Here is a 26,805-nt window from a genome sequence, read left to right on the forward strand (position 1 = left end):
GTTAAACGCTATATATATAAGCCAAACTTATGATTATATCGGTTTCAGCATACATTTTGGTAGGCAATGAAGTTGTGTGCACCCTAGGAACGGACCAGGCCCACTTTTATTAATATGTTATATCTTGAAAACTGATGACCACGCCCACTCTTTTCAAAATATTATTTTTCCAAAACGACTGAACCTAATTTTCAGAAAATGTTCAGGAATGTCCCGTTGTCCAAAATGCTATATATTTGTAGACGAATTTGGGGGCCTATTATTTTATAATCGGTGTATTTGTTAAACTTATGAGTGCATCAGGTTGCAAATTAGTTTTCGAGACAACGGTGGTTGTCCCCCAATCAAGAAAAACTATATATTTACAAATGTACTTAAATGGTGAGGTTCAACGGTCCATCAGTCATGAAAAGCTAAAACATATAGGTCTAAATAAGCGGGAGAATTCGATTTAATCATTTTTTTAACTTTTATTATTAGATCGCTTTAGGATACAGACAGTGACATGGACGATAATAAATCCTAAAAGGCACAAATTGGCGAAAAATCCGACAAAGTCCGTAAGAGAAAAGAAAGGTTACAGACAAAATCTGTTGATAAATTTAAAATCCTTCTCGGTTTGACAATGGACCGAAGAAGTGTGGTAGAAAATACCTACTTTTGAATTAAAACTCATTACGACGGGCCAGCAACGCGGACCGGGGTCTGCTAGTTATTTACTATTTATTATGGGTGAGACATTTTTTGAGGTACGTCAGTAAACTAATGAAATGGGTCTGCTTTCTATTTTTCATATACGAAATTTCGGTTTGAAATGTTGAAATTTCGAAAATAAATAAAATCTACAAAGCAAAAAATTGGGAGCCACATTAGCCGAATCACCCATTACAAAGTAATGTAAACAAGTTACCCTTCTTTTATATGAGAATACTAGACACTTAAAGTGTTTGATTTTTCGCTAAAAAGGCATTATTTCAGAAAAGCTGAAAAGTCAATTGATAACTCCCTTCGCTGGGATGAAATCATGAGCTAACAGCAAAATTTTGCAACAATGTCAGTTCATTTAGAACACATTACTCTATGTAATAGAGAGTAATGATGAAGTTTAGCCATTGGGGTAATACTCCAGATAAGAAAGAGAAAATAAAAATCCTAATTTACAACCTCTTTGCTATGAAAATACGGGTAAAACCAAGTCCGAAAGCCATGTCCTACGAGAAGTTTTTCATGGCTGAAATACTCAGCCAGCATTACACTGAGGGGATTTGGTACCACCGAAAATTTGGATATTATGATCAGGGATTGAACCGCAGACCTTCTGAGGGCTTACCACTGCACCACGGTTTGCTATGAAAATACGGGTAAAACCAAGTCCGAAAGCCATGTCCTACGAGAAGTTTTTCATGGCTGAAATACTCAGCCAGCATTACACTGAGGGGATTTGGTACCACCGAAAATTTGGATATTATGATCAGGGATTGAACCGCAGACCTTCTGAGGGCTTACCACTGCACCACGGTAGCCCATAAACGTAGATCATGTTTGAAAAGAGGCCATAACGGTCCACTACTTTGGATACCTTTTCCACAAAAGCTCAAAAATGTTCGCTATAATTGTGCACAATAACCTCGATGGGAGTAACCGATTTGTTTCAAATTTTGCACATCGTAAAATTTCTTTCAGTATATGGACTATATTGGTCTGCAACTTTGCGTACCCCCACACAAAATTTACAAAATTTTAGCAAAATAGCAGTTTAAAGGCCTATCGAGGATCCGTTTGATTTTTCTTCGCAGCCTTTTTTCAATTTTTATACCCTCAGCATTTATGCTAACGAGGTTTTTAGACCCCAAGTATGTTTGAACGAAATCCGTTTCAGACAATTTGGAGTCGATTGAGCAATGTCCGTCGGTCTGTCTGTCTGACTGGCTGGTGCGCACTGTAACTCTCGAACGGATTAACCGATTCGAACCAAATGTTGGGTATCGTAATATTTTGACCAAACTTAGTTTAAGCTCGAAGATGGGCCATATCGATACACTCCTTCGGGTACCTCCCCCACAAAAGTTCGAAAACGTACGAAAATTTGTGAGCACGATAATTCTTGAAGGGAGTAACCGATTTTGTACATACTTTGCACATCGTGAAACTTCTACCAGACTTAGATGAGGTTCCAATACGGACTCAATTGGTAAACTCCGTCAGGTACCTCCCACACAAAACTTCGGAAAAGTTCAGTTTAGGACCTGCTCTCGAATCGACTTGGTTTTTGTTGTAACAACTTGTATTCACTGTCGCCCACACGAAGGTACAAGTTTCATCAGGGTCATGTTCATACTTTCTGAGAAAATAGCCTGAAAGTTGAAAACCCGCTTTGACACCATGTGTAGTGGTTGGAGAGCAAGATAATTCTCGAACGGATATGCCGATTCCGTCCAAAATTTGGGCTTCGTAATATTGTGTCCAAACTAAGGTCAGGTTAGAATATGGACTATATTTGTCCACTCCTTCGGGTACCTACACACAATTTTTTGGATAAATTCACTTTAAGACCTGCTCTCGAATCACTTTGATTTTTGTTGAAGCCACATGCATTCACTGCCTCAATTACGACAGTAAAAGTTTTTGCAGGGAAAAGTCTGTACTTCTTGAGAAAACAGCCCGAAAGTTGTAAAAAACCCCTAAGGCACCATATGTAGTGAGAGAGAGCTCGAACCAATTACTACGTTCGTCCACACTTTGGATATCGCAATATTTCTTCGAATATTAGATGAAATTCGAAGGTGGTGCTTATAGGTCCACTCCTTCCGGTACCTACCCCACAAAAGTTGGAAAATATTCATAGACGTAGCAACCGATTTGGTCGAAACTTTGGATATCTAAATATTGTCGAAACTTAAGTCATATTCAAGTTTGTGCCATATCTGTCCGATCCTTGGGGTACCACCCACACAAATGTTCAACATTTTTGTGTGGTTAAGGGTCTGTTCGAGGATCCTTCCTGTTCATAGCGATATTATGTTTTTCGTAGGCTAGTATGGTAAGAAAACCCTATCTATCGATATTCCCGCAAAAATATGCGCTTTAATCTTGTCCATATTTTTGTCGGTTCATACGCCCAACATTTTGAAAACCCCCCTAAATACATACGTTTTTTTATTTTTTTTTTTTTTGGAAACAAATATTTCAGTCCACATAGGCGACTGATACTTTTTTACTTGTTTGTAAGTAAGTGCATGCTTCCTAGCATAATGGATACGTAGGGAAGTGGAATAATCGGTTTTTGGATTATTCGGGTTTTGTCTAAAACTTAATGGCCTATTTTCGGTTAATCGATTTTTTAAGAGTGTTCCAAAAGTCGATTTGCGATTTTTCATTAACAACCAAAAACCGGTTATAATCGAATACAATTGACCATTTTCTTTGGTTACACATGTAAAATAAAAGTACCCTTCTCATTTCTCCTATGCAATTTCTATTGGTATGTCGATTATGCAGATAGAGCACATCCAATAGTCATCTACGACTAATACAAGACTTCGTCTTTCAAAAGTCGATTATAAAAAAAATAATCGATTATGGAGATTTCGCACAGTCAATGGTCGACTAAGACTTTTAAATATTTTACGACTAATAGTCCAAAAGCTTTAAAAATCCTTCGGTGACCAACTAAAATGGCTGGTGTGCACGATAACTATCGAAAACTTTGCACATCTTAATATTTTTCTTAAACTTAAATAAACTTCGAAGATAAATTATATTGAACAACTCCTTACGGTACCTTTCTTACCAAAGTTAATCATTTTCGCCTAAGTGTTTAAGTTTAAGGGCTGTTTGAGGATTATTGTTAAATTCTCTTCGAAGGTTGTTTTTGCTAGACAGCGATATAATTTTTTCGTGGGCATATCTCTGCTTCATCACATGATGACCCAAAAGCTCTAAAAATTCTACCCTGTTACCTTCTCAAATTTTAAAAGCTCAACACTTTGGCGCTTTAGCCAATTTAAGTCAATTTCTCGGATCGTGTAGAAATTTTAATACCGGGTTATCGTTGTGATAATGACTACAATATATATATTTTTTTTTTGCTAGGAGAAGTTAATACCTTCTGAGATATGGTCCCCGAAATGTTCGAAAAGCTGACAGATACTGTTTGTATGCCCAATAGTCATAAGGCTGAGGGTATAAAAACCCAAAACTAATAATTATTATTATTTCATTATTTTCTATACCATTATATTTCACCTGAATATTTCGCATTTTTTAAAGTCATTCGATTTATTTCCGCTGATTTACTATATATAAACACCCCCATTAATATTGAAGAGGATAGACTGACTGGTGGATTACAAATATCGGGAAAGTGAATAACATATTTTTTTTTATTTTCATTTTGTTTATAAAAAAAAAACACCCAACGTTTTCAGATCACTTCCAATCGTCTTTTTGCATTTCCGCATTCATTCATGTATGGGTTAGGTTGGTCGTTCGTTCATTTATCCATCTCTCTGGCCTACCTCCCGCATCAAGTGTGAGTTTGTGTGTGGCATGTGGTTTATTGTCACTCGTTAGTACGCAAACAAGGCAATGTAACGTAAATCATGCACATTTCATGCCTTTACATTTATTTTTCTACTGGCGTTGTTTTGCTGCAGTGTTGCTTTTTTCGTGTTTTGCGAGCTTTTGCTCGATATGCCGGCTTTGTTGTAACGGAATCACGTGACGTGTGCCGTGAAATAAAATGCACTTTGGTATGAGTGAATTAATGATGGATGAATGACGGTTGGTTGGATGCATGGATTGATGGACTGACGACGTATGCATTCGGGACGGAAAACAGTGCCAGGCCATACAATGTGTCGCATTTGACCGCATAGTGGTTAATTAAATTAAATGACTTATGTCAACTATTTTGGTTGCCACTTTTTCTTTTAATGGTTAAACGGGTTTCGTCCGATAGATAACCAGAACATGGATATAGAAAAGCTGATATTAAGCCGATATTTAATGTCGCTTTGACATAATAAAGGAACCGGATTTATAACTCCGAATATATTTCAGTTAAGGGTGTAAAAGTAAACCTGGGTCGACGGTATCCACAATTTGAGTAAATAACCAGATTCGAATTGAATAAATGTCGGGAAAACGCCATATCCTACATATGGTAAAGCCGGAAATTTCTGCCAACTTTATTTCACATACTATTGTTGCTATTTTACTCTAAACAAAATAATTAACAATTATTGTACTTAAGTAGATTTTGTTCTCTATCGTTTGTATTATATTCACACACACATTTGTAGATACACACATATTTAACCGATAACAAAGCTATGAGTGTGAAAGGCCCTTGTAAAAGACTTTAACCTTGCCCGGCGTTTTGCTGTCAAAATGGCGTGCAATGCCAATTTTCGCTCGATAACGAATATGCATTTGCAATACCATGTGCCATAACCCCCACACCCTCCTCCTTAACCTTACCTGCTGCACAGAGAGTAATAAGGTTAACTCAGGTGGAAATTGGCATAGAAAAAAGTGGTATAATGTAAAACATTACTGCAATACTGACGGCCAATTATAGAAAATGCATTAAAATGCATTGTATTATTATGTTGTACCCTACTGACACAACAGAAGGTAATGCTCGTTTTGGTGTGGTTAAAAATAAAAAGAAATAAAAGTTGTTTTGATAAAATAATATAAAAATAAAAAGTGTCGGTCGGCTTTTCCGACAAAAATATACCCTCAGTAGGCCGAGGCGATTTGAAAATCTTAATGAGCCCTTCGCGTTTCTGATTCCTGGGATTGAACTGAGCAAAAAAGTCCACTGGACCATATATCTACCGTGAAAATCGAGCCTCCCGATTTTGACATTAAGTTTTTTATTGACGTTTTTTAGATATTTTGGCATATAACTGCCAAACCATTGAGATTTTCGATCAAACACAATGACAAAAATTGTAGCCAAGACAGCAATTGAAAACTCTCTAATACATCGCAAAAGCATTGGAACGCTCCTTCAGGCAGTTTTGGGCTTAAGAATGTGCAAACTTTTCGGAAAGTGTCGATAAATGACATTGTGCTACAAAATTTGACCAGAAAATTATTCAAGCGTTCAGATACAAAATTCTATCGTGTTGGAATCCATGGACAACGAAAATGTCTTTATTTCGATTGGGTAACTCCGTTTCATTTTTTTATAGCACTAAAAGTAGTGAACATCTGGGTTTCTTATATTTTCAAATTTAAACGCGCAGATCTTCTTTTTTTCACAACAGATTTCTATTGATCCTTCTTCCGTTTAAAGGGGTGAATAATATCTTTCGAACAAGTTATTATTTGTTTAAATCGGTTAACAAATGGCTGAGTTATAGTCGTTTAAGTCTGAAAACCCCCACAAAAAAACTATAACAGAATTTCTCATAATTTTCAAAAATATAATGTGTTTTTGTTTTGTTCAATATTTATTTTGAAAATTGTGAGAAATTCAGTTATAGTTTTTTGTGGGGGTTTTCAGACTTAAACCACTATATCTCAGCCATTTGTTAACCGATTTTAAAAAGTAACAACTTGTTCGAAAGATATTATTCACCCCTTTAAACGGAAGAAGGACCAATAGAAATCTGTTGTGGAAAAAATAAATATGTCCGTTTAAATTTGAAAATGTAAGAATCCCAGATTTTCACTACTCTTACCGTTATAAAAAAATAAAACGAAGTGACCCAAACGAACTAAAGGCATTGTGGTTGTCCATGGATCCCAACACGATGGAATTTTGCATCAGAACGCTTGAATATTTTCCTGGTCAACTTTTGTAGCACAATGTTATTTATCGACACTTTCCGAAAAGTTTGCACATTCTTAAGGCCAAAACTGCCTGAAGGAGCGTTCCAATGCTTTTGCGATGTATTAGAGAGTTCTTAATTACTGTCTTGGCTACAATTTTTGTCTTTGTGTTGGCTCGAAAATCTCAATGGTTTGGCTGTTATATGCCAAGATGTCAAAAAAACGTAGATAAAAAACTTAAAGTCAAAATCGGGAGGCTCGATTTTCACGGTAGATATATGGTCCAGTGGACTTTTTTGCTCAGTTCAATCCCAGGAATCAGAATCGTGAAGGGCTCATTAAGGTTTTTTTCCTTCCACACAAATCGCCCCACCCTAACCCTCAGCCTGTCCTAAAAAATCAGAAAGCCAGAATTTTTGACGTAAGCACTTGCCGACAAAAAAAAAACAAAAAATTTGGATTTAAGCTCAAAAATCTTTCGGAAGAAGTACCTAAAGAAATGAACCGACATAGTCCATCTTGGAAGTGGGTCTTATTTTGGGAGTAATTCCTTTCGATAGATATCGCACCACCCAGTAATTTCAGTTGGTACCCGTGTAATTTAGACCTTTTGGACCATTATATCAGGAAGCATGGACTTGCCCACGCAAACCAATATATCGCTGAAAACAGGACCACACCGTAAAAATTTCCAAAGGATCCTCGAACAGAACTTACTTAGTTGGCCCATTATAGAATATTTGTTCCATAGACCGAACTAAGAAAAGATCTCTATTCCTCTCTATTTTTTGCTTGACTTTTTGGAATACCGCTCCTTTTCATTTCTTCACCCACTTGTATGCTCCATCGAAGCTTAGGCCTGCCGATTCTGCTTGCACCGCCATGTGGCATGTATTCATACGCGTTTTTAGCGGGTTCAGCATCGCTCATTCTTATGATATGGCCTAGCCAACGCAATCGTTGCATCTCGATACGTTTATCTACCCAGCAAAAAAAGTCCTCCCAAAGTCATGGGTTTTGTAAGGGATTTTTGGCAGCCGTAACTACTCGCAAACCCCCTTTCTTCCCCATTATTTTTACAAGGGCATGTCGCACTCAGTTTGTAGTTATTTTATGACCACTAGAATAACTAGTTATTCTGTGGCCACTAGAAGTTGAAAAGTAAGTTAAAAAAAATTCTATTTTTAGAACAGTTGATGTGGAGATTTTTTTTTAATTTCATCACACTTCTTACTTTTATTTTACTTTATTTTATTTCGCTTGCTGTGCGAGTTGAACACACTATGCCACGCATACGAACATTAAGGGTTGCTTAAGAACTTTAATGTGCAGTACACATGTGCACCACGAACTGTAATTTTTTAATTAAAAAAAACTCGCGTGCCGACAGTGAGCGTTGAACACACAACCCTAGGATTTATAGTCGGACACACACTTACTGTGCCACCGTCCTCATTACTTAGTGAGGAGCAAAGTAAGTAGGTTTGCCTTGTAATTTGTTTAAGAAGTATCCCATTACTTTTCAGATTACTTGTAATGGGAAAAGAAGCTTGTTTACATTACTTTGTAATGGGTTACGTAATGACTACCGGATCCAAATTTTTGCTGGGTATATTCATGTCTTTGTATAGCTTATATAGCTCGTGGTTCATACGACGTCGATATTCACCGTCAACGCAAATCGGCCCGTAGATCTTTCGAAGAATTTTCCTCTCAAACACACCAAGCACTGCCTTATCTGCTTGCGCAACCACCCATGCTTCGGAGCCAAGTTTTGGACCGAATCGGTTGATCCGTTCGAGAGTTATCGTGCGCTCCAGCCAGTCAGACAGACAGACGGACGGATATGGCTAAATCAACTCCAAATTTTCTGAAACGGATTTCGTCCAAACATACTTGGGGTCTAAAACCATTATTTCGATAAGACACATTTTGCCCGTATGAAAGTGTATATAACCTTGTTAGCATAAATGCTGAGGGTATCAAAGGGTTATAAGGTTAGTCAAATAGGAGTTCAGCCTTTCACAAATGACATCAACGAAAGTACCTGACAACAAAATTGTACAATCATCCGCATACGTTACGATCTCAATGCCATCTTGAGGGGGTGAAATACATGAAACATAGAGGGTAAACATTTGCGGAGATATCACCCCACCATGGGGAACTCTCTGTTTCACTATACGGGCTTGGACTTCTTGTTCCTGAATTACACGTTCGACTGGCGTCCACACATATAATTGATTACCGAACGTTTCCAACATGGGCGGAGGGTAGTCTGCTCGATGTTCTCAAATTGCGTGGAGTGCCTGACAGTATCAATGGATTTTGATAAGTCGAGCGCCACCATCAATGTTCTATCACATGGATTTCTCTGGTTGAGTCCTCGACTAATATGTATGGAGATGGCGTGCAAAGATGTTGTCGTGCTGTGCTGCTAAGGGAATCCATGCTAATGATCGGCAACTGTATGACTATTTCCTACGCTTGGGAGAACTAAGCCTGTAGGGTCTTTGCTACGAGCGACAAAAGCAAAATCGGTCTGTACGATTTAAATTTGCTGGTATTCTTTGCTTCAGACTTCGGGAATATTCTTTCTTTCTAGTTTTCGAGAGTGACTTAAACGTTTCCCACAATTCACATATTCCGGCTCCAATGTTGTAACCCTTCACATGATTTAAGCTCTTGTTCCACTTATGCCCACCGACCAACTTGTTATCTTTCAGTTTCAGCATTAAAGTCATGATGAGCATTAAAGTTAACCAAGAACCCAACGGTTATGGACTTCCAAAAGCGGGCTAATGTTGGGCTATAACTTGGAGTACAGCTATTTATCGGCGGGAGGTGTACGTTCATCAACTTTACCTCAGCACGCCTGACTTCTACCCCCATACATTTCATGAACGAGTCATTAGAGTCAGACTTAAGCGAGATAGGTCTGTATTGAACAGACAGATGCAATAAGGAAGCTAGTCCCCCAGCTCCACTTCTAGTGCGATCCTTCCTCAGCACGTTGTAACCATCAAAACGCTGTAAGCTGCACTTGTTTTTAAGCTTGGTTTCCCGCACCGCCTCGACCATGATATTCTTCCAACAAATAAAATCCAATATTTCCTCGATTTTTCCTCTGAATCCATTGCAGTTAAATTTTAGTGGTAGTACTGATCGCCGTAGAACGGAGCGTGATGATCAAGTAGCGCATGGAGAGTGGCCTCTGGAGGCACAGAATGCCAATATAGCTCATGTCATGTAAAAGATGGTTCTTTGGTATTTATCGTAACGCTCTGATTCGATGTTCACATCAACCTCCCCATGAATAAGTGAGACTAAGCCATTCAATATTTGTTTCTCTTTAACATCTCATAAATCGAATAAATTGAATTTTTCACAATAGGGTATTTCTTAGAATTATACACTTAACTGTGAATAATCCGCATAGTGTGGGCAGCAGCAATTTTTCTCTGTTGCCGGTAATTTACAATTTAATATTTAAAATAGAATGTTGACAAACTGCAGTGTGTAGTGTTGTTGTTATTGGTGTTTTTTTCGCTTCTACAAGAAATGACATGATGTTGTGCGCATGCGTGTTAGTTAATCACTAATGTCGTGATTGAATGCATTTTATTAAAATGTGTTTAATATTCATATTTTATGTTGGCACCACAGAAAAAATAAGAATTTCATTATTTTTGGTATATCGTTGTTGCAGTTGTTGACGTTGCTTTAATGAATTTAATTTATTCTAAGTAAACGCTTGTATGTACCTAAATATCCATAAAAGACCGGCCGGCTGGTCGACTTGGGGTCTCTCTGTTATCCGCTGCTGCTCAAAGCGAAAACAAAATTAAATCCAATTCAATGATCAGGAAAAAAATTAAAACAAACAATTTAAAAAACCGGTTTGAAACTTTTCTGGGCCTACTTTGCAACGATTTGGTGGTGAACATAACGCGACACTCACAACAGTCCAGCCTCCTTTGTTGGTCTTTGTTGCTTTTTTGACCACTAAATCACCCGCTTTTACGCACTTGTTCGCCTGGTTTTGACCATTCTATGCTGTATGTTGGTCAAAAAGCAAAAACAACCAGAGAGACATAAAAACAAAAGTGGCACAAACAACGGTCCGATTCATTAAAGTTTTCGTTTCGTTTGGTGCGTATGATTTTTTCTGTTTCTGGCAAGCCTCAATTCAATCGGTTGGGGTGTGTGCCGGATTGACTTCTTTTTGTTGTCGTTGTTGTCCTCACCTTCTTCCACTTGTTATTTAGATTCCGTTTTTTTGCGTTCGTGTGTGTGTTATTGATTTTTTCTTTGTGCAAAGTGCAACTTTATTTGCATAAATCCATACTTTATACCGTGCGCTGAGGTATTATTGGTTGATAACAAAAAAGAAAAAAAGGCTTAAAAGTAAATGTGCGGCCAAGTGTGCGTGTCTCTGACAGTATACCACCGCATATATGCGAGACGAAAGAGTCGTCCAATATTTAGTGATGGTAATTACTTCTTTATCATCCACAAGCGTTAGTTAATCAAAAATGCCAAGAAGGCAGCAAGTCTCACGCCGTTGTTTGCCCTCGGGCCTTTTGTCGAGACATGAAACCGGCCATTTGACCGACCATTCCTTTGGTGTTTTCACAGTCTTTGTACTGGCTTGTTTGACTAACTGACTGTTCGGTTGGTTGATGGTTGTAGATGTACGTACATGCATATGTAATGGTGTATTTGTTCACTGCCTATTAAATTGTCATATTTTTAAGCGCCCCTAGGGCTTCTACGGAAACGTTTAAACTCTGGCTGCGTTTGAGAGGATATTTGTCCCACATTTGTGAATGGTGACAAATAGTATTTTGAAATGTTTGTTAATTTTGATGAAATTTTTGGAGGTAATTTTGAGTTATTTTTCTATACCAGGTACTTAAAAATCCGAATTAAAAAGGATGTAGTTGTCAAAGGCTATATCGTGACACGCTAATATTGAAATACGTATCGAATTGAAAAGAAAATGGGTTGGTTTTACGTTTAATTAAAAAAATGACTTTATGATTTAGTACAGATTTTCCATCCATTCTTCCCATGCAATGTAGACTAAACCGTGCAATGCCATAATCATTTCAGCAGATATTTTCGACTGTTCTAAAGGTGGCTGCCACCGCACTTGGTGGTGGACCGAAATTGAAAAATGACAATTTGAAAATTTAAAAATGACAATTTGATATTTTCTTGTCAAAAATTACGATTTTTCTCGTAAGCCAGAATTGCATGCAATAAAAGGCAACAACTACATTTTGACCAACATTTCACGAAAAACTTTAAGGAAAACAATGTTTTTTTTATGAGCTTTTTTAATGTTTTTTTAGCAATTTCCAGATGGATTGGCTATATTTAGGCACATATCAGGAACACAGGAATTTTCATAGTGTTTGCCCAACATTCAAATTACATCAGCTGAAAAATTTCGTTTAGTTTTGTTAATGGATGAAAATCTTCCTTGAAAAGTTTTCGAGATAAAATATTAATTATATCTATGTATGTATATTGTTAAAAAAATATGAGTACAGTTCTCTTAACTTCCTACTGTTCCTGAATGAACATTATTATCGATTTCCGACTGCCCAACAACAAAAATGTAAGTGTACCGACAAACATGGGCGATCACACTGTCAAGCAAGCGATATTTGAGCTAAGCTGTAATTCAAAATGACCATGAGTACCCAGCTTTACCATGCAAACTCGGGGCAGCTTTACTTGGGCAAACTCGATAACCATAGGAAAACTATCATCTAAAAGCTGTTTTTATATCGGTATTTAAGTGATGTTGGGTTAGATTTATTGCTGTGGGTTGTATATCTTATGTTGTCAGTCTCATTCACAAAAATATCAGCGAAACATCGCATTAAACGGTAAAAAACCAAGTTTTGGGCCATGTTGACGATTTTCCAAATTTTGTTGACGATTTCCGATCAAAAAGTGTCGGCAACGCTGCTGCCGGCACCAATGAAAATGACTAAAGAGCACACTAACTTACGAATTGAGTATATAGCATATAATGTTTTTCGTGGGAAAGTCTATTATTTCTGACACAATGACCCAAAATCTCTAAAATTCTTATAGACTCAACTACTGAAATGAGTGTCTTACTATACTCCAACCTTACAACGAGTCAAAACAATCCCATATGCTGAATAGTGGTCTATATCAGACAACAGCTTCGGGTAAGATACAATGTTTTCCGTGGGAAGTCTATTATTTCTGACACAATGATCTAAAAGCTCTAAAAACCTGATGGGCACAACTATTAATATGAGTGTCTTTCTATACTCCAGTATGACCACTGGTCATACAGATTAACAGAAAGTTCACACAAAATCTATCTTACCTAATGCAAGGAGCTCTAGTCAAACTATCGAGATAGACACTCAACAATGGTCTTGGACTGTACTCATCATAGACAGAGTTAGTTCTGTTTACAAACAAGAGAAATATCAAATGATTAAGCCTACCAATGCTGGATGGAGTCATCCTTAAGTTCTCTTTAGAAGCCAAGTATCTCGGCATCTGGCTGAACCATCAATTAAGGTGGAAATGAAATTTCGAGGAACGTACCAAGAGAGGTTCAATAGCACTGTATTATTGTAAGAATTCCATTGACAAGAGATGGAAACTGAAACCATATTGGTTTTTTCCATTGGTTATCTGGTGTTATTGTCTGCTTTGAGCTAGACATCATATCTTCGTAAATTAAGCAACGGTGTCATGAAGAGCACTCCACAGGAGGCACTAAGTGTGTTCACTAGATCTTGTAGTGCAGGTACAGGCAGCCAAGAGTACACTTCGGCTCACGTGGCAGCAACGAATACGTTCAGTCTGCAATTCTGCGGCGATCATAACCACCACTGGGCTGCGGGTAAATAAGTGATTAAAAATCACCACATATGAACATCGAGCCAATAAAAGTACTCCCACTCCCTACTTTTAGACGATAAAGCGATTTGTAGCGATGACTCTAAGAAGAAAACCTGAACAGGAATAGGAGTCTACAGCGATACCACCAACATACGACTCTCATATAAGTTGAACGAAAGTCCCGCTTTATCAAGTCTGCGACAGTTTTGGACTGCAAGAACCCCTTGGAGGCCCTAAAATCAATCGCTATTTTGCATTGGGCTTCGGCTCATTGCAACATCGAAGGAAATAAAAAAGCCGATGAACTGGCGCTTCGCGGATAGGAGTCAAACGCACTTCATGGGACAACAAACTACTCAGCCCATTAATTTTACGCTAGTGAAGAAATAAGCTAAGCAGGAAAATTAAGCTAAGAGCTGGCTGGAGTTTGTATTGAAAAAGTGATATTTAGCGAAGTCCACGTACATCCAACCAATATGCTACGATCGTTTCGCTGGTGGTGAAGTATTTTTGAAGCCTTTTTACTATCAAGTCAACCTAGTGTCTCCGGTCTTCCTAGAATCATTCTTCAATACACACAAATATACAATACGAAGGTGTTTTTCCTTCATGAGTGTAATGCCTTCCAGTTTGGAAATTTGATAGATTGGCAGTGGCTTAGAACGCTAAGACGTCGGCAACATTGTCTGTTTGTTGGAGCGGTCCCAGGTTCAAACCTCAGCCGGGGCAGCCGGGCTCTGCTGTAATTTTTTGTTTATTGTTGTCTTATTAGAACGAAGGTAATTTATTTGTCACAGTCTTATTTAAGTGAATTAATTAAGCTGCTGTTTATATAATAATTGTTCCACAAACATCCCAGAAGGGACAAGGGAGACTTCTCTCATGTCAATGAGTGCACCCCGATTCGTTTTAGCTCAATGATATGGGATCTACTGTTTATTGCCGAGTCCGAACGGCGTGTCTTAAGACACCACCTGTAGAGAAGTTTTACATGGCTGAAATACCCAGGAAATGTCGCCAACATTACTGAGGGATATGTTGTTGTTTTTATTGTTAACAAAAAAACTCGCGTGCCGAAGGTGAGAGGAAGGTGAGGATTTGTAGTCGGACACACAAGCTCTGTGCAACCGTACTTAGTAAGTATTTTTACCGTGTTACATTATTTTGTAATGGATTAAATAATGACTATCGGATCCAAATTCTTGCTGGGAAGCAATATTCAAGACAAAGCTCACGGGGAATTTTCATAGTTTTGTCTTTTCGCCGTTTCAACTTAAGGAGAGAGCGAGAAAACTACACTATGTTAATTGGATCTGTCAGTGGAATAATTAGGTCCACTGTTTATGATACCTAGCCCAAAAATGTGTCTATTTTATTTGCAGATTGGGTGTTGTGACTGAACCCTAATGTAAAGCGGCATCGTACGCTTGGCGTAAACATGTTTTCATGTTGTTGATGTCGTCGTCATCGTTGTTGTTGTTGTTGTTATTATAATCGTTTGCCATTGTTGTCGCCGCAATGACAAAAAAACGGTAGCTTTGCTGCCGGTGTTTTTCATGGTTCTCAACCCTATCTCTGAGTTAGTATCTAGGAAAAACAACAAGTGATCCCTTAGCTGGGGAAGTAAATTAAAAGCTACAAGTGTAGAAAACGCATAAGCAGAAGCTAGTAAGTGCAACTACAAAAACAAAAATAAAATAAAATTGATTGCGTGCGATGTGAATTGAAAATAAAAATGTTTTACTCTAATCGCGATAATGTTAACGATACCCCACAACCGCTGCCACCAGGGCTAGTCGTGGTAGTAGTCAACAAACCAACCAACCAACTAACCGGCCAGCCATCCAGTCGGCCAGTCGGCCAGTCACCAAACCAACCAGCCAATAATACCAGCAAGACGCAGGCAGCTTTAAGTTACTGGTGACACTTTTCTGTTGTTTTTCGAGGTGGTGCCTCTGTTTCGGTTGATCATAACCGAAATAAAAGATGCTGCTACCCAGATTGCATGCTGCACATTTGTCGCCGTCTTGCTGGTTGTTCAATTTGCAACAATGTTGTTTACGGAAGTTTTTACTAACAATGAATGAGGTATGTAGATAGACAGACAAACAGGCGGACGGATGGATGTGGTAGTTGATGGTGGCTACAGACTACTGTGCTAATAGCTAGCTACTGGCTACGTTTAAATACATCATTCGCATGCTGCATGTTTTTCTCCCATTTTTTTATTTTGATTGCAAACATTTTGCCAATGATAAACAAATAAAATGCTGGGATATTTCAAATTGAAATGAATTTAAGTTTTAAATGCAAGGCGAAAACTAACAATCGGACGTAACTAATGAAGAATCAATTTAATTTGTTATTGTATATTTAAACTAATTGATATAGAAAAAGATTCCTTTTTTCATCATGAGTTTTGAAAAAACTTATTTTTCTGTTCCTGCAAGAATAAAGAAACTTTTTTTCATGTTCCTCCTTAAATATAAAGAATTTTACAATTTTTCACTTCCGGGAACACAAACAAGTTTCCTGAAAATTATACCAAGAAAACACTGTGCAAATAATACAATATAAGGTACATATGTATGTGTGAGAGATGATGTGGGGTTCTGACACTCATAAATGTTGTTCTTTCTGTCATAATTGTGTTTAATTGTTAACAATGCGTTAATTGTTATAATGACGTTGCATCATTGTGCCGATATCGCTGCCGCTGCTGCTGCCTTAGGCTGCTGCTATTCTTCTTACTGATGGGTTGCTTTCAAGCTGATATGGGCAACGTTGCGAGCAACAATAGCATTTCAATATGATTGCATAAGAATTTTTCCCCTGTGTGTATGTTGTGCATGACTTATGAAGGAGAACTAAATTAATGTACAATTGTGTTGTGTTTCGTCATTTGTTTCCGCATTTGGGGGTCAATTTTATGTTTGTGTCATAAATATATTAGTGAATGAAAAAAATGACTGATATAATTTTTTGGTTATTTAAAAAATAATTAAGAATGCTATTATCGCAATTATGTCGCTCTTTACGATTGTATTAATTAATATTTGAAGCAAAATATCATTAAATCTGGAAAACTTATGTGGGAGTTTTCGGTGAAGTGAATCATTGAGTCACGGTGTAATTAACAATAACTATATGCGATGTATACGTTATTGTGAATGCAATTTGTTTGTCATAAGTTTATAGTAGTGCTCCTATGAAATGACGTAGTTCCATAAGTATGTACATATCAAAATAGTTTCTGTCTTACCTAAACAGTTTTCCACAAGCTAACCAACGCTTCCACAGGTAGCGTGGAGTAGAGCGATCCCTAAATATTTTTTGGGGAGCTGCCAATAAAAACAAGTAAAGTACAAAAACTTGTTGACAAAAATATGGATTTGCAGTAAAGCTCAAAAGTGTTGCGGAGGAAGTAACTGAAGGAATGGGTTAACGTAGTCCATTTTGGAAGAGGATTTTATATTGGGAGTTACTCATTTCGAAAGATATCACAGGCGCCAGTCATTTCAGTTTGTCACCGTATAATTCAGAGCTTTTGGACCACTATGTCGGAGGTATGGTCTTGCTTACGAAAAACATAATATCGCTTTAAAGAGGACCAACGGATTCTCGAACAGAGAATTAAAAAAAATGTTGAACCGATATTGCCCATTTCCGAACTTAAACTATAATAATTGTTCCACAAACATCCCAGAAGGGACAAGGAAGACTTCTCTCATATCAATGAGTGCACCCCGATTCATATTAGCTCACGACCTTATGTGTGCAAGGCGGGTGTGCATACCACTGCAGCACGGTGGCACCCGAACTTAAACTATGATTGGACAAAATATTAGGAGATCTATAGTTTGATATAGATATAGATACCGGAAGGAGGGGACCTATAAGCACCAACTTCGACTCGTAGAAATATTACGATATGCAAAGTTTGCACCATCGCAGGTTTTTTACAGCTTTTGGGCCATTTTATCAGGAAGTATGTACTTGACCCTGAAAAAACGTATACCGTCGTAATATGAGATCGGAGAACAACCTGTTGCAAAAAAATCCAAACGGTTCGAGAGCAGTAGTGGGATTCTCTAAGGCATTTTTTTTTTTACCGAAAAAATCGGTAAAATTAAAACGCAAAATTATGAATGAAAAGCAAAAGTGAATGTTGACAATACTGTTGCTATCGGTAGTACTTAGCGACTACTTTATTTTGGTTTCTTACTTACCGACAAACTTTGTTAATTAACGGAATTATAAGCATTTAAATTTAACCGATTGTTGTCGAGAACCAAGAAATGCGTTAGAGAATCCCACTACAGTAGTGGGCACTCTTCCGAATGTGTTTTTATTCAGTTCAAAGATGCAATAAAAATAGAAGCCATTGCAAAACATTCCAGAATAAATAAAAATAATTTATTGTTTGTGTAAAACACGAATCCGGATGCTGTTAAAATGTGAGAAATGCGCATAAAATGTTGGGAATGGAGTGCCTTCTTCACCACTCCGTTAGAACTGCATCAAAACATGCCGTGAAAGAACTAGTCTACATTGCATTACTTTCAATTTATTTTACTGGGTTGATTTCCACCTTTTTTTTTCCTTTATCATAGCTTCGTTAATACATTCTAATGGCCTGTTTCTCTGAGATGATTCGAATTCAAATTCGTTCGAATTACTACCAAATTCTTGTTTGGTTGAACAGGCGTTTGGTAGTATTTCGAACGAATTTGTAGTCGAATCGTCTTAGTGAAACATGCCATAAGCCTTAGTACTAGTTATGAAAAGTTTGAAGTTATTCAAAGTGAATCTACAGTATGCAACAACAAAAAACATTGGTGATACAACGATCCCTCCTAATACACTTTTTTACATTACATTGCCATTGACATTGAATTGTGCAAATGAATGAGAAATTTACTACCTTCAAAGCGCTAATAAATGTCAACTAACAAAACTCTCAGCACCATCATATTCACAAACGCCCCATCCCACGTGTTTCCGATAGTTGTTGGTTGGCCCATTACTTGCCTTGGTTGTTGGTGATGGTAGTACTGAGGCTGCTGTTGCTGCTGCCGCTATTGTTGTTCCATGATATTCTATTAGCTATTATTTATTTAATTGTTGGTTAAATAATGAATACATCGAGCCAAATACAAAAAACTACAAATTTGTATAATTATCGAACACATCTGTGGAGCGGTAACAAACAAACAAAACAAAATATTATTGTTAACCCATGATAATATTCATTGTGAATTCAATTACATGACCATTAATTTGAATGCATTATTTAGCTGGAATGAACCATGTTTTGCCATTTATTATATTTAAAGCAAACTTTTGTAAAACCTAGAATTAGTTGGTATTATATTCAAATAGTATATTTTTGAATAGTAAGTTAAGGATCTGTAATTTATTAGACTTTATGTTCAAGTGCAGAAAATTGTAATCAATATTTTTTGGATAATTTTTAATTTTTTTAATCTATCCATTTTTTATATAAACATGGTTAATTTAAATTAATATTTTTATCTTCTTCCTTTTCAGGTAAGAACAGTGGTGACACACCCTTTAAAATCATCCCATCACCAAACAAATACAATTGTTATTTAATATGTGAGTAATATTTCAGTTTTGAACTTAATTATTTGCGGTTTATGATATTATCAAATGGCCACTGGATAATGAAATTTAATGAGCTGTCAATAGAAATTAAAAGCCAATAATAACAACAATTCAAACATTTGTTATTGGTTGGCCACAGCGACCATGACTAAAATACTGGTCAAATGTTCTTCCACCGGAGTTTGTGTTCAAAACGCCAACGTTTAAAACCCACTTGGAATAGATGATATTTGTAGCCAGCTGTTTTGGTGCGCCTTTTTTCAACTAACCAAAAAAACTGCAAATGCATACCATATTGAATTTGACTTGCTATAAACACGATTACCACCCATGTATAATACTTTTCCATGTTAACAAAGAAAAAAAAAAACAAAAACAAAAACCGCGGGGACATTCGAACATACATTGGATGTAATTTAAGAATTTAATTGATTTTCGTATCGAACTTTTATTGTTTGTTTGTATTTTATTCTCTGAGTCATAAACATAAAAGCCAAGGAGACACAAAAAAGCCAACGTCAGAATAAAAATCAATTTGTCATTTCAATGACGGCTAACAATAGGTATAAAGATATTGCCATTTTAAGAGGAGTTGTTTTTTGTTTTGTTTTTCATTTATATATTTTTGTTTCGAAGTAATCAATTTTATTTGTATTACATACTCTATATTAGCGTTGAGGTCCAAATCGATCTAAAGAGGTGACATGATTGCATGCACAAATGTGTCTTTAATTCTACAGGTAGCATGGGAATAGAAGTGATATTTATTGACCTATGTATTGGACTTCTCTGCAATGCTGCATATGGGGTGAGGCAAATAATTTGCCTTTTTTAAATAATCGTCATGTCTCGACGATGCATATGGACCTTTCGGTTCGTGTTCCAACTAGAAATCCTGTTTGGTGGTCTATAAAATATTTACCTGTAGAAATGCATAAAAAACAATATGTAGGCCTGTGTTTTCGTCACTCTGAATCGTCTTTGATGTTTAAGACAGCTGATTGACAAGATTATTAAAGATCGCCTGTGTTTAAAGAATTATTTTGAAGGTGACTGTTGCATTAACGTTTTTGAGGATTTCAGATTTATTCAAACGAACTTCCACTTCTTTTGAAGGAGTAACCATGGAAGGTCGGATTATTTTGTTATTTATTATATCCTACTCGCCATTTGGGAAGGGTATTATAAGTTGATTTTGACGAACTAATGGTCGTAATAATGGTCATACACCTACTTTTCCATATAGCAATACTAATTTCTAGACGAGATAAGTCTATCTGGCTATGTGTTGCTGTCCGTCCGCCCGCCCTCCCTACAGTCTGTACGTCTGTCCCTGTAAACCATGTAATAACGCTAAAGTTGAGTAGTGCTTGGTTTACATTCGGCGTCGTTTCGTGATTTCGAAGGCGTTTCGTGATTTCGCGCGGAATCAAGCAAAATTTATCATGATTTCGCATACAAAAATGAAATCATCTCATTTCGTGATTTCAGCGAAATCAACATCGAACTCACAGTACACAAGATATACCACCTTGGTTTTGCCTAAAAAAGTACCAAAAGTTGCAACACTTTTCACGTATCACAATAAACAAGGTAGATGTGCGAATTGTTGGAACAAAAAATGTTAATTTCAACATTTGTAAACAATGTGAAAAAATATTGAATTACATTGTTACAATGCTATTTTTCATTGTGTTCCCGTACTTTTTTAATGGTAATGTTAGAAAAAAGAGCAAATTGTGAAAAATTACTTCCCCATACAAATTTCTTAAAAAATACGGGAACGGCAAAATGACGGAAATTGCAAAAACTCCAGCATAATGTCAAAATCAACGTATCAGCTATCATATTAGATGCCAATGAACATGCTTGCTGCTAGTTTCTACTAGGCCAAAATTTTATGGCAGAAAACAGGAGAAGAGGGTGTTATTCGGCGCTATTTTTGTTTAAAGAGAAGTGCAAGTCTTGCTAGATTTCGGAGTACAGGAACGCATTTTTAGCACTACACGGAAAAACTACTGCAAGTACACGCAAAAAAAAACGGCCTCTCTAACATATGTCCCAAACATATTTTGCAGCAAACATATATATGTTTGCAACAGTCCCAAACATAATATATGTTTGGGTCTGCAAACAAATTTATGTTTGGGTGGAAACAAATATATGTTTGGGTGCAAACATATATATGTTTGGGTGCAAAGATATTTATGTTTGGGTGCAAAGATATATATGTTTGGGTGCAAACAAATATATGTTTGAGTGCAAACATATATATGTTTGGGTGCAAAGATATTTATGTTTGGGTGGAAAGATATATATGTTTGGGTGCAAACAAAGATATGTTTGGGTGAAAACAATTTTATGTTTGGGTGGAAACAATTTTATGTTTGGGTGCAAACATTTTATATGTTTGGGTGCAAAAAAATACAAACCCAAAAGGCACAAAAAAAACAAACACATGCACCAGTGGGCGCTTACTGAGAGCAAGCGAGCGTAAAATTCAATGTAAAACACTTTAAAATGTGTGCTCACTTGCTCTCAGTAAGAACTCACTGGCTATTTCTATAGTATACACACAAATGTTCTGGTTTTTTATTGGAAGGCAAAAGAACAACAAACACATAGGTACATACAAAATTCCAAAGAAATACATAACACACTTTGATAAAAGAAAAACTGATTGAAATAATTTGTAAATAGTCACACTTTTAAAAAGGAAAAATATTTAGAAACGTAGTTGAACGCTTCTCCTTAGTTGTGAAATAAAACAAATTGTCCTCATAGTTAAAATCGTCAGCGGGGAATCGGCATCTAAAATCAAATGATTATGTAATGTAATAAATAAATATGGATATGCCATATTTCAAATATACCTAAGTATGTATGTATTTACCAATATTAAATGCGGTTTCTTCCTTGTCCAATAAAATAATTCCATTCAACTTTCGGATTCAATTATAAAATGTATTGGGCATTTAATTTACTAAAAGCACAATTTCTTTAAGAAAACACAAAACACAAATTTATTCACTCACTTTACCGTCTTGACGCTACGCTGGCAACTAAAACACTGAAGAAAGAAAAAAAAATAATTCATACCATTTCTTCTTATCCTTTTCGTCTGCTACATTGGTTAACAACAACAAAACAAGAAACACACGAGTTTGACGCATACACGCCATCAAAGCACCAAAGCCCCCTTCTTCGCTTCTACGTCTTCTATTATACAATACACACAACTCTTTATTATAAAACAACATTCCACAGCCGCGAGAGCACTGTTATTACTCTCGTTGACAAACATCCTCTCTCCACCCATGAAAAAAATGTTCTAACATAAAAAATATGTTTTACCCATACATATCAAATTGAGATATGTTACAAAATGCTGCAAACATATATTTGTTTGCACCCAAACATACTATGTTTAGATCCAAACATATATTTGTTTGCAACCGGTCCCAAACATATATTTGTTTGGATCCAAACATATTTCTAACATAAATTTTTCTGCGTGTACTAATATTTTGCAGGTTCAGAGCAAAACTTGTATCTATCAAAATTTATTATGATGTCTCAACGATAAAATATTTTTTTTTTTCATTTGTTAGTACTATACACAATTAATACGATATGTAGATAATTTTCCAAATAAAGTTGTAAAGTTCTATATTGTCGTATATTTTTGACGATTAAATCAATTTGCAATAAATTGTTTTGAAAATTCATGTTCGATCAGCTGCGCATATGCATCTACCTTTATCATTGTGATATGTTTGAAATCAACAAAAAATGAGTATAAACACCGGGATGTATTTCAGGATTTCGTGAAATCCAGTGGATTTTGGAGCGCAAGTGTAAACTTGGCATAGGACTCAAAACGTTTATCGGGAATGGGGCAATTTCCGCCCGTCCGCACGACAGTCTGTACTTCTGCCCATCTAAACCTTGCAATCACGCTACAGGTCGCAAGTTTAAGTTTGCTTTTCCGTTTGTAACGCATTGAAATAAACATTTGCTACCCTATAAAGTATACATATATACATTCGTGATCAGGGTAAAATTCTGTGTCGATCCCTGCATGTCCGTCCGTCTATTGTAACCACTCTAGCATCCACAAAAATGGAGATAGGACGCGGAAATTTTGGGAAAATGCGTCTCTGGTTTGCAGGCAGGTCAAGTTCGATGATGGGCAGAGATGGTCTGTATAATGATTATTTTGATTTTCGACGGTCAGAAAGTTGTAAACGTCGAAAACGTCATATACCCGTAGAAAACGTATAAAGAGTAGTAAACGTCATAAACCTCAAAAAATGTAGGTTACCATTCTATTTTTTACTTAATATTAATTCTGCAAGCCTCTCTTTGTTACTGAAGACCCTCGGCACCTTTGTTTTCAAAATAAAAGCATATTTTTATTAATATTTTTAAAAACTGAAATAATTGAACAATAAATTGGATTACGCACTTAGCACGCCATCTACACTACCACTACTTTTCATATGATTCAAAGAATTTGCGGATGAAGAAATAAACACATTATGTATAATGCTCTTAGAATATAAAAAATATATATAAAATGTATATTTTAGAGTGAAATCTTTGCTTGTTGTTTTAATAAAATAGGATTTCAAAAGAAATAAAAAATTAGTTTTATTATTTGTATAGATGGGATTCTACCCGGTATTTACCCAAAACTTGGGTAAATACCTGGTAAATACCAAATAAATACCTTTTTTGGGTATTTATTTGGGTAAATAAAATTTTTTTTTGAAATCAAAAAGAATACCAGAAAAGCTGTAAAACCACGCTGACTAAACTTTTTATACGTCAAATCGGTCGTTGGAGTTGCTTGTGCGAAAATATTAGCGAAGAATGCAAAAATTATAGCTTTGTCAAGGAGGAATTAAATCTCAAGATTATCGCCTGAAATCGTGCGTTAATCTATCTGATATATCATAACTTTTGGATTTCGATCCAGCATTTATGATTTTCTGCAAGAAGAACCACAACAAACTGCTATAAAAGTTGTCAAATACCAAAAACATGATGTCACAATATATGAGAGATTTACCAAACTATGGACAAAATTCATCATATATTAACTTGCCATGCATCCAAAAACGGTAATTTTATTCATAGTCAGTTAAAATTTGCTAAAACACTGCGTTTTCGCATCTTATTTCATGATTTTAGTTTCTGTAGTTTATACCCACAAATTGGGTAAATACCTGTTTACCTATTTACCCATTTGTACCCAATTTACCCATTTTAATGGGTATTTGCCATTTGGGTATTTACCCATTTCCCATCTCTAATTATTTTAAAAAAACATCGACTTTATAAAACTGATTGTTTATTCTGTCAAAAACCTTGTTTTTGGCTAGGTTTATGACGTTTCTGACGTATGTAATATACGTCAGAAATGTATGTCAGATACGTCAAAATTTCCGACAGAAAAGTATGGGTACATGATTTAGTATAGCCCCCATATCGCGATATTTTGAGAGTTTCAGTTACATTATTGACCGACATGGTTATATCGACTTAGAATTTTACCCTCATCAAGAATATACTTTATATAGGGTCTCCGATTGAATATTTCGATGTGTTACAAACGGAATGATAAATTTAGTTACACCCTCCATATAATGGTGGAGGGTATAAAAATGTTCCTAATCGAAATAACAGTTTTAGAACCCAAGTATATTTGGACGAAATCCGCTGCAGAAAATTTTCAGTCGATTTAGCCATGTCCGTCTCTCCGTATTGATGGCTAGAGCGCCTTATAACTTTCGAACGAGTCCACTGATTTGGTCCAAAATTCCAAAGATACTACGCGTACGATAATTCTCCATTTGACCCATACCTTACACATCGTAAACTTTTTACCAGACATACATAGATCAGGTTCAAATAGGGACAATATCGGTCCAATCCATCGGGTATCTTCCACACAAAATTTCGGAAAAAAATAGTTTAAGAACTGCTCTCGTATCATTGCTGCCCCCCTTACGACGGGAGCAAGTCCATACTTCTTGAGAAAACGGCGTAAAAACTGTAACTATGTGTTGTGGCTGGTGCGCAAGAGAACATTGGAAATCGCAATATTTCTAAAAAAGTATATATGTATTAGGGTGGAATATTGATTGTATAGTGCTACACCTTCAGGTATCACTATTACGACAGTACATTTTTTTCTCGGGGGAAGTCCATAATTCCTGAAATAATGGACCAAAGGCTGTAATAAACCCACTCAGTATCAATTAAAATGACTGATGAGCTCGATAATATACAAAATGAGAATCCGATTTAATCAAAGCTTTGTACATCATAAAATTTCTTTCAAATGTATGTCAACCTGCCAGAGGGTCGATATCGGACAACATATTCGGATACCTCCCTTACAAAAGTCCAACATTTCGTTAAGTGCAGTTTCACGGCAGTCTAAAGATCTTTTTGATTTTTTAAACGAACGTACTCCTGCTGATCCTGTTTTAAGCCATATTATGGTTTTCGTGGGAAAATCTATGCCTCTTTCTATAATGGTCCAATAAATTCTAGAGTGACTAACTAAAATTGCTGGTGGGCATGATAAATAAGAATGAAACGAATCTTGAACGAATCTACTTTCAACAAGTAAAAAAGTATCAGTCGGCTTTGCCGACAGAGATATACCCTCAGCCTGTGCAAATTGAAATGTTTTTTTTTTTTTTTTCACAAAAAAATTATGTATTTAGGGGGTTTCAAATTTTTTCAAATTTTGGTCGTACGAACCGACAAAAATGTTGATTAAGATTAAAGTTCAAAAATTTTGCGGAAAAAGTACTTAAAGGAATGGGCCGACATAGACCATGGGGGTGCCATAGGGGGTTTTTACACCCTTCGGGCTGTTTTCTCAAGAAGTATGGACTTGCCCCTGAAATAACTTTTACCATCGTAATTAAGGCAGCGAATGTAAGTTGCTTCAACAATAATGAAAGTGATTCAATAGCAGGTCTTAAAGTGAACTTATCCAAAAATTTGTGTGGGATGTACGGGATGGAGTGGACAAATATTCGAACCTGATCTATATCTGGTAGATATTATGCGAATGTGTAAAGTATGGACCAAATCGGTCTCTCCCATCAAGAGTTATCGTGCGCACAATTTTTATACCCTCAGCCTTTAGGCTAAAGAGGGTATTTACACTTTGATACGACCAAAAATGTGCCTCATCGAAATAATGGTTTTAGACCCCAAGTATGTTTGTACGACATCTGTTTCAGACAATTTTGAGTAGATCTAGCAATGTCCGTCCGTCTGTCTGTCTGGCAGGCTGGTGCGCACGATAACTCTGGAACGGATCAATCGATTCGGTTCAAATTTTGGGTATCGAAATATTTTGTCCAGATTCGATTTAAGCTCGAAGATGGGCCATATAGGTCCACTCCTTCAGGTACCTCCCCCACAAATGTTCAAAAATTGTCGCAAAACTTGTGCGCACGA

The 26,805-nt window shown here is 36.5% G+C and overlaps 1 protein-coding gene and 1 long non-coding RNA gene across 3 annotated transcripts in view; both read left to right on the plus strand.

Annotated features, from left to right (window-relative positions):
• Positions 1-26,805, plus strand: part of Glut4EF (Glucose transporter 4 enhancer factor) — a 564,138-nt gene that overhangs the window by 223,325 nt on the left and 314,008 nt on the right. The gene's annotated exons all lie outside the window — the stretch shown is intronic.
• Positions 15,280-26,805, plus strand: part of LOC141406200 (uncharacterized) — a 29,564-nt gene continuing 18,038 nt past the window's right edge. The window contains exons 1-2 of the long non-coding RNA XR_012413340.1: positions 15,280-15,357; positions 19,240-19,308. This is a non-coding gene — a long non-coding RNA (uncharacterized lncRNA). The remainder of the gene's footprint in view (positions 15,358-19,239; positions 19,309-26,805) is intronic.

The sequence above is a fragment of the Musca autumnalis genome, unplaced genomic scaffold, assembly GCF_047663935.1.
Source record: "Musca autumnalis isolate F117 unplaced genomic scaffold, ASM4766393v1 scaffold_1, whole genome shotgun sequence".
NCBI classification, from domain to species: Eukaryota; Metazoa; Arthropoda; class Insecta; order Diptera; family Muscidae; genus Musca; species Musca autumnalis.